Source organism: Alexandromys fortis, unplaced genomic scaffold (genome assembly GCF_014885135.2).
Source record: "Alexandromys fortis isolate MF-2015 unplaced genomic scaffold, M_Fortis_MF-2015_v1.1 scaffold_226, whole genome shotgun sequence".
NCBI classification, from domain to species: Eukaryota; Metazoa; Chordata; class Mammalia; order Rodentia; family Cricetidae; genus Alexandromys; species Alexandromys fortis.
In genome coordinates this window covers 479,394-496,118 of record NW_026068117.1, presented here as the reverse complement: position 1 = coordinate 496,118, position 16,725 = coordinate 479,394, and positions in this window count along the sequence as shown.

The following is a 16,725-nucleotide window of genomic DNA, read 5'->3' as shown; positions in this document are numbered from 1 at the left end:
TATCTCTCAGTTTGGGTTTTCTTTATTCTAGTTCTACATTCAAATATTGAACAGTTTAATTCATTTCCTTTTATTGCGCTTTCAAAGAGTTCTTTGAAGAATTTTACTAACTTTGTCTTTCAGAACTTCTATCACATCCATAAATGCCATTTTAAGGACTCTTTCTTGTGTTTTAGTTATGCTGTGATTCTCAGGACCTGCTGTGGTAGGGTAGATTAACCTCTAGTGAAGATGTATTGTCCTGGCTTAAGTTTTTTTGTTTGTATGTTTTTGTTTTGATGGTGTCTAGGCATCTAGGTTTGGGAAGATTGTAATTAGCAGTATGGATATTACTTCTTGTCTTTGTTGAGTGGGTGTTTCATTCCTTTTTTTTTTTTTTTCTGTTGTCTCTCTGGTTCTTAGGAGTGTGTGGTGGTTCTGTTTTGCCTGGTAGAAAATTCTGCTGGGATTCTGCTAGGTGTGGCCACTGTGCATTCCTGGTAAAATGTGTTTCTAAGTATTGAAGGCTGACACTAAAAATGAGGATTGGTGGTCGGTGATCCGAGGCAGTTCACAGGAGGGAGGAAAGCAGGGTGTTTCACTATCATCTGCTTAGTGCCCTGAGAATGGGGCCAGATTGTGATGAGGGGCCACAACAGGCATCCTGCTACAGGGTGGAGGATGAGACTGGGGAATGTGATATATAGAAGAGGAGGGAGAGTGACATTCTGAAGCTCACCTACCTTCTTCAAGGGCCCTTGCTTCTCTAGCAGGCTTGACTGGTAAGCTCCCAGGAAATGCCTACTGAAGTTGGTGCCTGGGATAATGGGGTGAACCGGGAGTGGAGGGGAGAGAGGGAAGTTTGTAAGGCAAGATATGTGTGTCCACTGGATTTGGGAACAGAAAGGAAGCAGAGGCCACAAGTAGTCTGCTACAGAGATGGGGATGAGACTGGGAATTGACAGTTGAGGACAGGAGAGTCAGAGCTGAAAATCTACAGTTTGGATACATGCTTTCCTGACTGAAATGTCCATTGATTTCCCACTGCATACCTGTTAGAGATAGGGCTATGAGAAAATGGTGAGTATGGGGAAGGAAGTTTGTAGGAGAAAATATACACATATGATCCACTGAGAACCGTGGTAGAGGGTAAGAGGGGGTTGCAGCAGATGGTCTGCTACAAAACTGGGAATAAGACTGGTGGAATGGATTAAGAAGAAAGGAGGGATGGGTGAAGATCTGCAGTTAGCCTACCTGCTTCTCAGCCCAGGTCCAGTGTTTTCCTTTTCCATAAGAGAATTTTATCTACTTAAAATGAATTTCTATAAATAACATATAAACCATTTAACACATAATATTATACTTTGGAAACTGCATTGTTATTCTCTTCCAGGTGAAGAATAGCAGTATTCTTATTAAAATTTACTTTATGCTTTGAGTTTTGAGCAGAGGTTGTCTGTAAGGGAGTCAGGGATCAGAGACACTAGCCTCATCCCCCAATTAAAAGTACACTCTACTTGTTTTGTGTTTAATGAGGTAAACCACCACTTTCCCCAGTCTAATCAGGAAGAAAGAACCTTTGTCCTCTGGGATATAGTCTCAGATTTTCAAAGCCACAGGCAGCCACAAAAACACTGAAACATACACACAGTTGCCTAAAAGTCCCACTAAATCATGGCTATATGAATTTCTACTGGTGAAGATCAACTAGTAAAGACAAAACAAATGCATATGACAGATCAATCCAATACTATTCATGATTTTCTCTGATGTAACTGAAAACTAAATTCACACCAAGAGAGAGAGAGAGAAAGAGAGAGAGAGAGAGAGAGAGAGAGAGAGAGAGAGAGAGAGAGAGAGAAAGAGAGAGAACCCAGCTAATTTCAGCCTATTCATAACTTCACAGTTAACATTTCATGGACAATAAAATCTCCACTTTAAACACCTTTACAGTGGCCCTCACATAGAAGGTTATTGTTCCTATTACTGTGTCCTCTTTCTGAGTAAAAATCTTTGACTATTGAACTGATGTTTCTGTCTGTAAGTTATTTTATTAAGAAGTGAAAGAGTCTGGTCTAAAAATGAAACTGTTTATTTGATTAATATCATTGCCAATGCTAGGTGGAATCAACTTCAAATTAGAAATTTTCTTTGAAAATAAAATTTTGACAAATTATGCCCATAGGAAACTTTTTTTCCTTTTTTCCTACTCACATTTGTTGAAATGTAAATGAAGAGACAACTGGGGACAACAGACTCCTCCTTTGCTTTATTCATTCCTCCTTGGCTTTGTTCCTCCTCCCTTATTTTCTCGTTTCCTTTCTCTCTACCCTACTCTTGGCTCTCCTTCTTTTCTAACAACATCAGTGATGGTTTACATTTTCATTCTACATTTTTGAGCATTTTCTATGATGTCAGGAAGAGTCTTCTTTGGATATGATTTGAGGCAAGATGATGGAATATTTATGTTTTACAAACTATTGTGTGAGAAATGAGAGTTTGAATGACTTTGAAACAAATTGCTAAGATTTTCAGGCAAATTAATTAATAAACCTGACAGATTTAGGGTGCCATGGGTTTGTAAGTATACTTTCCATTAAATCGTGGAATACACACACAAATCTGATTTTATCTGCGTGCACTAGAAGATTTCTTCATCCACATGCATAAATGGCTAATGGGAATATTAATAAAGCAAATGAACACAAAGACTCTTGCTGCTTGGAAAACTGGGAAGGGAGAGATATTCCTGTAAGACATTTTCAGGGAAATCAGTTCAAGGATTTTAGGGCTATAGCAGGTTTGGAGAAGAAAAAAGAAATGTTAATATGGTAAATAAAATTCACCTTAGATTTGCCTGTTAAACCCATTAGATGTCATACATTCACATGAGCCATGGCAGGGCTTCATGATAATACTTACATTCACAAGTATATGGTATCTCAAAAAACCGTTCATGGTTTCTGAATTACCAGGGTTTATTTTTATTTTATTTTTTTGTATTTTCTATGGGTCTTTTTTTTTTATCATAGATAAAACTTTTACCTTTTCCAACCAAGCTATAAAAATTCATATTTGGCAAACAAAATTAAAAGTGCAAGAATCATGAGAGAAAAAGTGGTCATCCCTGATATCATATACGCACAAGCAACATTAAATAGGCTAAGCAGGCTGTATTTATATATTTATGCATTTATATATATGTATGTTGCTATATGTATATTTGTGTGTATAACAATAATCTTCAAAGAAAAGAGAAACCATCAGTTTGAAAGGAATTGGGGTCATGTGAGCATTGGAAGTAGGAATTGGAGGATGGGATTTGACATGATTATATTTTAATTGAAATTTAAAAAGCAAAGGAAAGGAAAAAAATTAATTACAGGATGAAAATATAGAAAGTTTCAAGAAAGGCTCTTCTGTAGTCATTGCTTGTTGTCATTTTAAAAAATTTGTCTTCGTTTTGTTTTTGAGATATGGTTTCACCATGAAATTGTGCTGCCTTGGAACTCACTGGGTAGACTAGACTGACTTCAAACTCACATACCTGGCTGTGTTTCACATTACAAAAGCATTTTTCTATGGCCTAGAGATGTGTCTACATGTCTAAAAACAACAGCAGTTAAGAACACTAATTGCTTTCGCAGAAGACATAAAATTGACCCCCAGCATCCATATGACAATGAAAGGCTGCCTGTAACTGCAGTTTCTGTGGTTTTGATACTATCTTCTGACCTCTGAGAGCACTGAAATGCATGCATGTGTTGCACACATATGCACATAGGCAAAACACCTATATGGACAAAGTAAAATATAAAAGGAATTAAATAAAATATGTTATAGTCAAACTATGGATGCATTTTGTACTATTATTATCATTTGGATAGACAATTTTCAAAATCCCATATAGGATGTAAAATTTAACAACATGCATGTGACAAGTGTATTTCCCAAATAGCATGGTGGGTATTATGTTTGTATCAATTTTGAGTCACTCAATTAGCCATTGTGAATATTTGTGAGAGCTTACTTTTAAAGTTAAAAAAGGCTTACAAAAAGAGAAACCAAGTTAAAAAGCTGAAGAGAAATCAAATGTTAAAATTGATTTCAAATGCAAAAAATAGGAGTGTGAGATTGGAAACACAAACACATTGAAAATAAAAGATATTAGATAAAATCATTTGTCACCAAATGCCAATTGTACAAAGGACGGTATATTCTAAGAATATAAATAAGATTCGAAATTCTTGAACTTAGTATGTTTAAATATACAGTGATATTGATGGAGTAAATCAACTACTGTTTTCAGATTTCCTTTGGATAAAGAAGACAAGTAAATATGTAGATGTAATAAGGAACAAAGTTTATCATTGTGGAAAAGGAAGAAGGGTACAGTGCGAAGTAGACAACAGTGAAGAAAAGCACTGTGAAATTGCATTTGATAGTGATACAAACATTTAAAAATTATAATTCTGATCATTGAAAAAGTTTTTAATCAATGTAGTGCTAAGCATATTGACTAGGTCTTATTGTCTTGAAATAAAGTTTTCTACAATGAAAGAAATTAAGGTTTCTTGGTGAAGTTAGTAATTCATAGCCTGGGACAGGTGAAATTTTATGTGAAACTGGAAAACTTTGTTGTGCCAGTAAGCAAGAATGCAATTTAAAGGGCATGGGAACATTTTGAAAGGATGTATGATATAAATAGACATATCTCTAGAAAAAAAAAAGTTAAGTCACACAAAAATATTTGGAAAGATATTCAGTCTTATTAATTGTTAAGGGAATGAAAATCAAAAGTACAAAAGATACCATTTCAAAGCCAGTAGGATCATTATAATTTAAACAGTGACAAATAGTGAATGTTGGCAATCATATGGAGAAACTGAGATGCACATAAATTTCTGGTGGGATTATAAAATGGCACAGCTGCTTGAGAAAACGTTCTGGGAGCTCTTCAAAAAGTTAAGCATAGAGCTACCATATGACCCAGGAATTTAACTCTCAGGCATAAAACAAAGAGAACTAGAAGCAAATGTTCACACAAAAATGTGTACACAAATGTTCATAGCGGACGTATTCATAATCATCCAAAATGCAGAACCAACCCACGTGCCCATCAACAGATGAGTCAATAAAGGAACTGTGATTTATCTATATAATATAATGTCATTCAATTGTAAAAAGGAATGAACTACTGATATATGCTGAAGCATGAATAAACCTTTAAAATTATATAAAATCAAAGAAGACAGAAAAAAGACACATATTTTATGAGTTCATTATATGAAATATTCATAATAGGAAAATCCATAGAGATAGGAAATAGATTATTGTTTGCCAGCGGCTAGAGAAACAGGTTGACGCAGAACAACTATTTAAAGAGTCAAGGGATTTTCTCTGGAGGGATGAACACGTTCTGGTGTGGTAGCTGTTGCCTGACATGGTGAATATATGAAAACTCACAATATTATACAGCTAAAAGCAGTTAAAATGTACATTGGTTTACTGGATGTCTATTGTTTTATTCATAGTCGAGTATATATTAAAGCACAAAACAGTTTCTTTCATGATAAAATTGGGATTAAAACAGCACAAGAAACTTTGGAAAATTCACAAATGCATAGAACTCAATCCATACATTTCTGAAAAAGCATTAGAAACATGGATAAATAAAATGGTAACATTTTCTGAGACACCTGCACATGAAAGCCAAAAATGCCAAAACTTATATGATACAGTGAAAGCAGTTCTAACAAAGAACTTTATAGAAGTTAATGTCCACATAAAAAAAGATATCTAACATAACTTAACATTGCCCTTTACAGAGCCAGATATCAACCACAAAAGTCAAGAAAACTAAGGCCAAATTTATAAGAAGGAAGAAATAGTTGAGATGTTTGCAGATATAAACGTAATAGATACTATACAATAGCACTTTTCAGAATAAGAAATCAAGAAAAAAAATCCCATTGATAATAGCAACAAATAAAAGAAAATAGTCTTTGGAATTAATATAATCAAAGAGACAAACTTTGTCTACCCTAAAAACTAAGGAAAACAGTGTTGTGTGTACTACTACCACTTGCTTGCTGTCCCAACTTCTGGGTAAGGCTAAGATTGAGATGGGATTATAGTGAGCTTCAGGACAGCCTATGTGACACAGAGACTCAAGTCAACAGAGACTCAGAGTTATATCCTATCTCTAATAAGAGCAGCAGCTTCAATAAATCATAAAATTCTAATGAACAATACTGAAGCAGGAAATAAAACATTCTGTGTTCTTGGATTGAAGTAATTATAATGTTAAATGTTTGAAAAAACTTAAAACAATCCACAGATTTCGTGTAATCTAGGTGAAAATTTCAAAAATATTCTTCACATAAATAGAAAAAATTAATAAAACTGACATAGAATGGTGAGATAGAACTGTAAATAGGACTGGGAACATGACTCAGCAGGTAAAAGCGTTTGCTGTGATCCTGGAAACATGAGTCTAATTCCTAGATCCCAAAAGGAGAAAAAGAAGCAGTCTCTTTGACTTCTATATACACATACCTACTCACGCAAATAAACAAATACATGTCATAAAATTTTTAAGACTCCAAATAGCCAAATCAGTCTCTTGTTAAAAATGAATAAAGTTGGAAACATTTTACTAACTGATTTCAACCATGTTAGTAACATGTGTGCGCAGACAGAAACACACACACACACTCACACACACACACATACACACACACATAAACAAAGTGATTAAACAAGGAAAGCAGAGAAGGGAAGCAGGTGCTTCTTAGAAAAAAATACTATAAATTAAGGGGCTGAGACTTCATTTTACTGGATAAAGTGATTATTGCTCATGTGGCATATTGATTGTCAACATTACCAAGAAAAAACAATGAGAAAAAATATATCATTCATAACAAATGGTGTTAGAATCAATGGATATCTATGTGTAGAACAAATAAAAATGCCCTAGTTCACATCATATACAAAAATTAACTCAAAACTAATCAAAATCTTAAGTATAACATACAAAACTATGAAACTAGTAAAAGAAAATATGAAAAGTCTTTCTGACATAATATGAGAAATTTACTTAGGACATGACCTCAAAATCTGAGAAAAGAAGCAAAAAATAGGATTATGTCAAAATAAAAAGCTTGCATTGTATAGAAAATTAAGCTATGCAGTAAGATACACTATTTGCAAACTGTATATTTGATGAGAGAAAAATATAAAACATATAAAGAACTAAAACAACTCAATAACAGAATGATAAATAAGTGAAATAATGAATGGATAAGACCTGAATAGACAGTTTTCAAAGAAGACATACAAATAAATGGCCAACTTTTATATAAAAACATTCAATATTACTAATATCCAGGGAATGTAAATTAAAGTCATAGTGAGATAATTATCTCACATTTACTAGAGTGACTATTACATTTACAGTAGATGGATGTTAATACTGAGACCTACAACTGATACAAAGAATAAGAGGTGTCCATGGAGATGTCCCCAGCTAGATTCTTGGGCAGCTGAGGAGATAGAGCCTGAAATGGCCCTATCCTATAGCCACACTGATGAATATCTTGCATATCACCTTAGAACCTTCATCTGGAGATGGATGGAGATAGAGACAGAGACCCACATTGGAGCACTGGACTGAGCTCCCAAGGTCCAAATGAGGAGCAGAAGGAGGGAGAGCATGAGCAAGGAAGTCAGGACCGCAAGGAGTGCTCCCAGCCACTGAGACGGTGGGGCTGATCTAATGGGAGCTCACCAATCAAGCTGGACTGGGACTGATGAGGTATATGATCAAACTGGACTCTCTGAACGTGGCTGACAAGGAGGGCTGACTGAGAAGCCAAAGACAATGGCATTGGGTTTTGATCCTACTGCATGTACTGGCTTTGTGGGAACCTAGTCTGTTTGGATGCACACCTTCCTAGACCTGGATGGAGGGGGGAGGACCTTGGACTTCCCACAGGGTAGGAAACCATGACTGCTCCTTGGACTGGAGAGGGAGGGGGAGGGGAAGGAAAATGGGAGGAGGGGAGAAGGTGGAAATTTTTAAGTAAAAATAAAAAATATATATATATATATAAGAGGTTGTAGAGTGCTCAGCTTTAAATAGTATGTCTGTATCCCCAAATGCTCAATGAGTGCAGAAAGATTGTAAGATCCAGAGGTAGTGGCCATCTGCAGTGAAACAGGATTTGTTAGGCCTGACAGTATTGTTGCACAAATGAACTCTCAGTGACTGTTACTACATACACAAAACCTGCTCACGACCAAGCCAGTCCAAATTTCAGCATGAATGGAGCAGGGAGGCTCATGAAGTCACTGAAGCTGAAGAGCTATTGGCAATCCATAGCTGCTGGGGAAGACAGACTCAGTTTTCTTCAGAAAATCGGGCCTTTGTGAGGCTACTCATGCTCCAGTGGATTTTCCTACAACCGTGAATATACAGAATGCACTAAGTGAAATGTACTTTTTTGTTTGTTGTTGAAACATGAAAATAGAAGGAAAAGTGGTTGTGGTAGATAAATGACATACTGGAGTAGAGGGAATGTTGAGTAGATTTCATCAAAATATATCATAAACATATATAAAATTCTGAATTAACTAATAGATTATTAAATAAAGACAGAAATAATGTTGGTTAACATATAGAAAAAAGAAATCTGACTTGATATGAACATAAATCAAATCATGTAAAACAACAGAGGTGTCTCAAAATACAACAAGAGATACCATATGATATAGAAATCTCACTGCTGGGTGTACCCAGAGGAAATGTTATCTATTTGACCAAAGAAATATCTGTACTTCCACAGTCATTGAAACACTGTTACAGAATGGTGCGGGAGAATTGCCTGTAGTCTGTCAATCATGTTTTAAATAAATGCTGATTGGCCAAGCAGAAAGTATAGGCAGAAAAACCAAACAGGAAGTAGAAATGATGCAAGGAGAACAGTAGAATTATGGGAAGGAGGAAGCTGATTCCTCTCACTCCTGCCCAGATCACCAAAGCAGCAGGATGTGATCTGCCCCACTGAAAAAAGGTACTGAGCCACATGGCTAACATAGATCAGAAAAATGGGTTAATCAAGATGTGAGAGTTAGCCAGTGAGAGGCTAGAGCTAATGGGCCAATCAGCTTATAATTCATGGAGAACTATGTGTGATATTCTTTGGGGCTAAACAGTTGTGGGGTACCAGGCGGGACAGAAACCCCAACAAGCAAGCCCCCATTCATGTTACACAGAAGACAGGTATCGAATCACTCTAAGTGTCTACTACCAGGAGTTTAATAGATTTACCATATGGTACATACTTACAAAGGGATAATACTCGATCACACAACAAAAGCCAACAATATTCCTCTATCTTACATTTAAGATACATGTCTAAATATGTTAATGAATATCTGATAGCTTCATTTATATATGACAAATTGAGACTCCAAAGTATGAACATGAGAAATGCAAGTCATCTTCTCTCAAAGTGCTTGAACTTTACTTAAGAAAACCCAAATCACTATAACACTCAAGATAAAACCTAGCTAATTATTTTAGACACTTTCCTATGAATCATCATCATATCCTATTAGTCAAATTTTCACTTAGGATATAAAATATATCCACCTCTACTCATACCAAATAAAAATCACTTAAATATTAGTGAAATTGACCATAATACTCAGTATAAAAAGTCAGACATTAAAATTATATATAAAAATAGATTTTGGCACTTTATATATCTCTATCTGTGTATATGTTAGATGTGTGAATGGTATGTGTCTAAGTGTAAGAGCAAGTGTGTCACAGTGTACATGCAGAGGTCATGTGACAACTTTCAATAGTGAGTTCTCTCCTTTCCATGTATTTATTTAGATATGTAGGCAATGTCTCTGTTGATGTTTTGTTCCAGGATAACTAGACAGTAAACCTCTTGCTGATTCTCATGCTTTTGCCTCCCATTTTCTGAAGGAATTCTGGCGTTACATATGAATTCCACTGTATTTGGCTTTTCACCTGGGATCTTAGGATCAAATTCTAGTCACGAATTTGACCCAGAAAACCCCTTGACGTACTGAAACAGCTCTTTCTTTGAATTTTCCTACTTTTAAACCTGGAAGAGTTTTAGTTTACTCACTAGTAAAGCAAGATAATGCTCATAATACAGTATTTGAGAAAGTAATGAAGAGCTAAGGCATATAAAATTACTAAGATAGACTTATCCTTTCACTCCAAAATTCACACAATACTCATCCTTGATTGTGATAGCATTGATAGTTGGGGCCACTTGAAGAAGTTATCAGGTTTAATTTTTCTTGAATGAAAAGCACTGGGGGCACACTACTTGAGGCCTACAATAGTACTAATACCTTTCTGCTATATATAAGGCATGAATTCATCTCACTGGATGTACAACAGAAAATTGCATCTTGGGAGATACAGGCCTTGGATGAACAGTAAACTTGACATCATCTTGATCTTAGACACCCCAGCTTTCAGGATGGTGAGAAAATTCTGTTCTCTTTAAATCACTTAGTTTGAGGATAGTGATGTTAGTTAGAGATAGCATACTGTGTACATAGCAGGTGTGTTGTCCTGGGTTCAATCTCTAGCATTACTAAATAGATACCTCATCAAACTTAAGGTATTTTATATAGCAATGTAGATGGGCCTAATCGGCAAGTAACTAAATTAGTCAGTCTTGCGTTTGTTATGCTTACCATTTCATATTACAAAATTTTTAAGTCCTTTTGTTATTTCTTTATGTTAAAAGCTCTCAGTGCTTAATTTAGGAGTGTAGAGCAAGTTTTATTCAGGATAAATAGGGAGAAACCAGACAAAGTCTCAAGATGAAAAGAGTCACAAGGCCTTCTGGGAAGGCCTAGGATACTATTCAGGCAAATAATGAATAGATAGATACTGAGCAAAGAAACAGATGTTCTCTTCCATCCATTCATATCTACTGTTTCCCTGTGGAACATGAACAGAGCTCATCTCAGAGGAGCTAATCTTCCTGGACTGAGCTTTCCCCTTTTTAAAACAGATAACACAATCAGCTTTTAGTCTCTGGGGACTCTTATTAACTAGCATTGTTCTGCTGCTTCTCAAGTTTCTGACCTAATTTTAGCCTGGAGTAGTGAATTTCAGCCTTGCTTTCACACTATAATCATCAGGGGAGATTTCAAAATCCGTGATGCCTGGGCTTTACTACAGAACAATTAAATCAGCATCTCTGGAGACAGGGTTCCAGACACTAGTATTAAACAAAGCCTGCTAAGTGACTCTAATATGCAGGATATGTAGAAAACCAATGACCCAGCACCTCATGTCACAAAAATGTGGTCTAGGAGATCAATTTCAGCCTCAAATGTGTACCATTTAGAAATGAAGAATCCCCCACTTGTCCTAGCCCTACTGCATCAGGATGTCCAATTGAATACAACAACTTATTTGTATTTGAAAAACACTAATGTAGAATAATTATTCTCAAATGCACTTGGAAGTCAATATTAAAATATCATGTCATAGTAGATTGTAGAAGACAGGGAAATACAGTAGGTTTATGAATCAATAAAGAGTACCCACAGAAAGATGTGGTAGACAGGGAGAGAAGGACATATAATCTAATCTATATTCAAATATATTAGAGACTTAATAGAATCACATTTAATGTATATTTGTCACTTTGAATTTGGGGTGACAAGACTGAAAATGACCCCCCTGTTATCTGTCCTCCTTAGTGTGTGGGCCTTTTTAATAGTTCACTTCCATAACAGTATCAAGTGAAATGTTGTGTGACTAGTAGAATATGAAAAAAAAATGAGGCACCCAAATGAGAAAATATACAAATATGCATATGTGACTATTACATATTTTCTTCTTATAGTGTGATGAATAATCTGACCACAAAGAGGTGAAACAGTAAACAAATTAAATAGTATCTTGGAGCTTATTGTTACTTTAACTGACAGGGTATATTATAAATTGTTGGGTCTTAAGCAGTCCAAATATCCAGAAATGCGGCCAAACTGAACTATATGAGGCTTTCTGTTTGTTTGATGAAGGGCAGTATTTCTCAAGAACTTTTCAAACTTGCTTCCATCAACCAAAAGGAGTTATTTCCCTTACCTCTGTCAGAAGGGACATATGGCTTCATTGACATGTACCTATGGTTGTGTATTAAAGCCCATTATAGCTTCCAGTATCACTCAATCCCTATTCACAAACATTTGTTATATATTTCAGTAGTTCACACTAGCATCTTAGGCCTTCTGTCCTCCACAGTCTTCCCTCCTCCAAGACACCTGCTTGTTCACTTTATAATAACAAAGTTTCCTCTCCACTTTGCCTTTGTTTGTCCCACTATACTATCTCTCTCCCTGTCTCTGTCTCTGTCTCTGTCTCTCTCTCTCTCTCTCTCGCTTTATTTCTCTCTCTTCCTTTCCCCCCATCTGTCTCCATCTCTTCCTAGTTTCTTCATCTCTCACTTTGACACCCCTGCTGTTCTTCCTCCTTTCGCACATGTCCTGACCATGTCCAATCTGTTTCTTTCTCTCTGCTCTGGACTCTTCCAGATGTGTTTAGTATTTTCCCTCTCTTATGAATAGAAAAAAAAAATTTTTTGAACCATACAATGGACTAGCCATTTCAGTTTTAGTAAAGGATATTACTAAACTGTCTACTCATTGTTCAAATACAATCATACAATGAAGTTGGAATTATTTCCAAATGATTACTATCATGATATTCTTGAGAAAGAAAGGCACATGTGTAATTAAAAATGATTCAAATGACTTTGCCTTTCAGAGACTGCAAGAATAGAATAAATAAAGAGTATTTTTATAAAAAACATCTAAGCAGACTAGGTGACAGTGTCAGAATATGAAAGTGAGACTAAAGCTCTACTTCAATAATTTAGTGATGATTATATAGATGAAAGGAAATGTAGAAGAAGCTTTTTTCTGTTTGTTTCTTTTTCCACAGAGGGCAGGACATGCGGGAACATGGTAGAAACTGGAGCAGGTAGAATTTGGGTCATAAATTAGGAAGCATTGCCTGACTGTAAGAAATATGAAATAGGGAATATGTTATTAATATACATATTTCTCATCTAAGAAAATTTAAAGAAACATTTATGCAGTTTTTGTTCAATTTAAATATTACCTCTTACTTCTATATATTTGGAATTTTATCAAACATATATAGCTTATAAATAATTTATTGAGAAAAACAATGTTAAAGAGAGTGTTGGCTGCTTCACAGTCTGGGGTTTTTGTTGTTAAGAATCCCCTGCATCCACATATTCTGGTCCCTTTATGGAAACTTGCATTAATTTCATGATGCCTGTGTAGTGGAAAACAAAGTTTGTCCAATCAGAATCCCTGTCCTTGTCATCATCCAGCTTGTGACTTTATTACAATTATTTAGATTCTCATAAAATTGCTTTCCCTATATATAAACTACAGCATAATACCTACCCTCATCAAATTGCTGTATAAATCAGAAAGTAAAGAATTTCCACAAATGATATATTGTATTTATAGAAGAAAAATTTCTTATTTTATAAAATGCAATTAGACTAGATGTGGCCTAAAATTTTAAATACATTAATTATTTGTTCATGAATCTTCAGATGCTGTAAATGTCTTACTGAATAAACTCACACCTAATTTGTAAATTCCTACTTCAGAAAGCCTTTCATGGTACTGGAAATGGAAATCAGAACCTTAGGCATTTCAGACAAATATTGTACTATTTAATTTTTTTAGTTCTCAATATAAAATCTATATACTAATATAAAAAAGATTTTGGACTATGAGAATATGGACATTTATCTTACTGCCAATATTATTTAGAGCAAGACAAATACAGTCTGATCCTGGGATAATAATAATGTATGTATTATAGTATTAGCTGTGGGTTTGAACTGCTTTACCACAGTTAAAAATGTCTTCCCATCTATGTAGTGACTGATTTATAATTTTCCTTATATTTCATTTGACCCTGATGCTAATGCACTTGGTTGTAGGATTTTTTGATGTTGAAAAAATAAATATAGCACAACAAATACGTACTTATATCATGTCATAAATGCTACCTATTTTGTCTTTTTAAAATAATTCTACAATTGTAAATATTGTTTTACTTCACTGTATTGTTATTCTCACTGCTTAGGGCATTAGCCCTTGCTCAAGATCATAAGTTTAAAGAGGTAGCAGTGCATGGAAAATGGATATATGTAAGTAGTTATGCTTGATGTGTTTCCATACTGAGTTACATGGAAGTTAAAGAAATATCAATTTTCTGTCCCAGATATCGAGATTATGTGCAGTCAAAATTTGTGATTTTGACTTGTAATGTTTTAAGGTACTATTTTCTTTTTTTATTGTTTTATTGAGCTATATATAATTCGCTGCTCCCCATCATTCCTCCTCTTTCCCCTTGTGCCATCTCTCATGATCCCCATGCTCCCAATTTATTCAGGATATCTTGTCGTTTACTTCTTTCAATGTAGATCCATGTATGTCTCTCTTAGGGTCCTCTTTCTTGTCTCAGTTCTCTGGGGTTGTGAATTGCAGGCTGTTTTTTCTTTGTCAAACACTATTTTCAAGCACTACCATGGTATTAGGAACATTCCTGAACTCAAATGCAATTGGAACTTAAATAATCTCCAAATAAATATGCATTCTATCAATGTATTATTCAAATTTATTGGTAAAATAGATTTCAGGAGAGTAAATCATGACAGTCCCCTGTGTTTGTGATGGTTGCAGGAACTGGTACCATTTAAGTGCAGTTTCTCAACCAATGCAAATGCACCTTAACTGGGTTTTCACTCAGTATTCTTTTTTTTGTACATATATTCATACAAAAACAATGAATGTAAAAGAGACTATGAATTTGAAGGAGAACAGGAGGGGTATATGTGGAAAATTTAGAGGGAGGAAAATGAAGGTATAAATGTTGTAATTAAAATACAATCTCACAAACAAACAATGGCAAAAAGGAATTGACGAATATAATCAATTACCAAAATAGAATGAGAAAAGTGATTCTCATAGAACAGTCCTTATATACAGGCTGAAGTTTCATATTGATTGAGACGTTCCTCATCCCTCCTACACTTCCTGGTCATCCTGCAGGGGCTATACTGCCCAATACCTCCTCTCTCTTCCTATCCCATCCAGCTTGTATCCACAACCCTTCCCCCACCCCGTCTGCCTCCCTCCCTTCTTACGCCACATAACAGCTCCAAGCTCAGCCTGTTCTGGGGCCCTGGGACCGAATCCAAATCTGGAGGGCAACTGGGAGAGTGGTAGTTCCTTTGTCTCAATAGCCTGCCTGCAGTAAGCAAGATAGGCCCTTGCTTGCAACATGGAGATCTGATCTAGGCACCAGGAGAGCTATCACTGGGGAGTGACATCACTAGGAAGGTACATCAGTGGGCAGGGAGACCTGATCCTGTAAAAGAAGATCCATAGGGGAGTATTCAGAGGAAGAGATGGGCAGGTGCCAATGCAAGAATTCACCCAACAATCTGAAGAACAACATGAAACCACCAGAAATCAGCGACCTCACAACAGGAGGACAGGAACACCTTAATCAAGAAGAAGTAGAAAAAATAGACTTTATGAAAGTGATTGACACCCTTAAACAGCATGTAAAAAAATGCCCTTATAGAAATGGACGAGAAGTATAACAGAAAGTTTGAAGAATTGAATAAATCAGTGAATGATACCCTAGGAAACCAAGGAAAAACAATCAAACAGATAATGGAAACAGTTCAAGACTTGAAAAATGAAATGGAAGCAAAGAAAAAAAACACAAAGAGAGGGCCGGCTGGACATGGAAAATGTAGGTAAATGAATAGAGACTACAGAAACAAGCATAACCAGCAGAATACAAGAGACAGAAGAAAGAATCTCAGATTCTGAAGATAACATAGAGAAAATAAACGCACTGATCAAAGAAAACAGCAAGTCCAACAAACTCTCATCACAAAACATTCAGAAAATATGGGACACAATAAAAAGACCAAACTTAAGAATAATTGGAGTAGAAGAAGGAGAAGAAGTGCAGCTCAACGGTCCAGAAAATATATTTAATAAAATTATACTCAAAGCCATCCCACTAAAATCAGGAACAAGACGAGGATGTCCACTCTCTTCATACCTCTTCAATATAGTGCTTGAAGTTCTAGCAATAGCAATAAGACAACATAAGGGGATCAAAGGGATTTGTATTGGAAAGGAAGAAATTAAGCTTTCATTATTTGCAGATGATATGATAGTATACATAAGCGACCCCAAAAACTACCAAAGAACTCCTACAGCTGATAAACTCCTTCAGTAGCATGGCTAGATACAAGATCAACTCCAAAAAATTAGTTGCCTTCCTATACACTAAGGATATGGAAACAGAGAGGGAAAACAGAGAAGCATCACGTTTCACAATAGCCACAATGAAAATAAAATATCTTGGGGTAACCTTGACCAAGGAAGTGAAAGATCTATTTGACAAGAACTTTAAGTCTTTGAAGAAAGAAATAGAAGAGGACACCAGAAAATGGAAGGATCTCCCTTGCTCTTGGATTGGGAGGATCAACATAGTAAAAATGGCAATTCTACCAAAAGCAATCTATAGATTCAATGCAATCCCCATCAAAATCCCATCAAAATTCTTCACAGATCTGGAGAAGACAATAATCAACTTTATAT